Source organism: Trachemys scripta, chromosome 5 (assembly GCF_013100865.1).
Source record: "Trachemys scripta elegans isolate TJP31775 chromosome 5, CAS_Tse_1.0, whole genome shotgun sequence".
In the NCBI taxonomy this organism is placed as follows: domain Eukaryota; kingdom Metazoa; phylum Chordata; order Testudines; family Emydidae; genus Trachemys; species Trachemys scripta.
In genome coordinates this window covers 16410221-16412433 of record NC_048302.1, presented here as the reverse complement: position 1 = coordinate 16412433, position 2213 = coordinate 16410221, and positions in this window count along the sequence as shown.

Here is a 2213-nt window from a genome sequence, read left to right as displayed (position 1 = left end):
AGTGGGCTGTAGTCCACGAAAGCTTATGCTCTAATAAATTTGTTAGTGTCTAAGGTGCCACAAGTACTCCTGTTCTTCTTTTTTTGGCTAGAGAATCTTGCCTGCATGCTCGGGGTTCTACTGATCGCCATATTTGGGGTTGGGAAGGAATTTTCCTCCAGGGTAAATTGGCAGAGGCCCTGGAGGTTTTTCACCTTCCTCCGCAGCATGGGGCGAGGGTCGCTAGCTGGAGGATTCTCTGCGACTTGAAGTCTTTAAATCACAGGATTTGGGGACTTCAACAGCTGAGTCAAGGGAAAGGGGGTGGGTCAGCTTTTGTGGCCTGCATCATGCAGGAGGTCAGACTAGATGATCATAATGGTCCCTTCTGACCTTAAAGTCTATGAGTCTATGAGATACTACTCCTGCTGAAATTACTAGCAGAGGGCTTGATCTTGAGAGGTGCTGAGTGTTGCAACCCATCTGAAATCAGTGTGAATTGTGTGTGCTCCCTGCCACTCAGTATCAGGCCCAGAATGACAGCTGAAACATTTCTTGTTCCAAAGTTTCAGAGTGGTAGCCATGTTAGTCTGTATCAGCAAAAAGAACGAGGAGTACTTGTGGCACCTTAGAGACTAACAAATGTATTTGGGCATAAGCTTTCGTGGGCTAAAACCCACTTCATCGGATGCATGCAGTGGAAAATACAGTAGGAAGATATATATACACAGAGAACATGAAAAAATGGGTGTTGCCATACCAACTCTAACTAGACTAATCAATTAAGGTGGGCTATTATCAGCAGGAGAAAAAAAACTTTTGTGGTGATAATTAGGATGGCCCATTTCAAACAGTTGTCAAGAAGGTGTGAGTAACTGTAGGGGAAAAATTAGCATGGGGAAATAGTTTTTACTCTGTGTAATGACCCATCCACTCCCAGTCTTTATTCAAGCCTAACTTAATGGTGTCCAATTTGCAAATTAATTTCAGTTCTGCAGTTTCTCGTTGGAGTCTGTTTTTGAAGTTTTTTTGTTGGAGAATTGCGACTTTTAGGTCTGTAATTGAGTGACCAGAAAGGTTGAAGTGTTCTCCGACTGGTTTTTGAATGTTATAATTCTTAACGTCTGATTTGTGTCCATTTATTCTTTTGCGTAGAGACTGTCCAGTTTGGCCAATGTACATGGCAGAGGAGCATTCCTGATACATGATGGCATATATCACATTGATAGATGTGCAGGTGAATGAGTCTCTGATGGTGTGGCTGATGTGAGTAGGTCCTATGATGGTGTCCCTTGAATAGATATGTGGACAGAGTTGGCAACGGGCTTTGTTGCAAGGATAGGTTCCTGGGTTAGTGTTTTTGTTGTGTGGTGTGTGGTTGCTGGTGAGTATTTGATTCAAGTTGGGGGGCTGTCAGTAAGCAAGGACTGGCCTGTTTCCCAAGATCTGTGAGAGTGATGGATCATCCTTCAGGATAGGTTGTAGATCCTCGATGATGCTCTGGAGAGGTTTTAGTTGGGGGCTGAAGGTGACGGCTAGTGGCGTTCTATTACTTTCTTTGTTGGGCCTGCCCTGGAGTAGGTGACTTCTGGGTATTCTTCTGGCTCTGTCAATCTGTTTCTTCACTTCAGCAGGTGGGTATTGTAGTTTTAAGAACACTTGATAGAGATCTTATAGATGTTTGTCTCTGTCTGAGGGATTGGAGCAAATGCGGTTATATCTTAGAGCTTGGCTGTAGACAATGGATTGTGTGATGTGGTCTGGATGAAAGCTGGAGGCATGTAGGTAAGTATAGCGGTCAGTAGGTTTCCGGTATAGGGTGGTGTTTACGTGACCATCGCTTATTAGCACTGTAGTGTCCAGGAAGTGGATCTCTTGTGTGGACTGGTTCAGGCTGAGGTTGATGGTGGGATGGAAATTGTTGAAATCCTGGGGGAATTCCTCAAAACCCATTTTTTTTCCATGGGTCCAGATGATGAAGATGTCATCAATGTAGTACAAGTAGAGTAGGGGCGTTAGGGGACAAGATCTGAGGAAGAGTTGTTCTAAGTCAGCCATAAAAATGTTGGCATACTGTGGGGCCATGCGGGTACCCATAGCAGTGCCGCTGACTTGAAGGTATATATTGCTCCCAAATGTGAAATAGTTGTGGGCGAGGACAAAGTCACAAAGTTCAGCCACCAGGTTTGCCGTGACATTATCGGGGATACTGTTCCTGACGGCTTGTAGTCCAT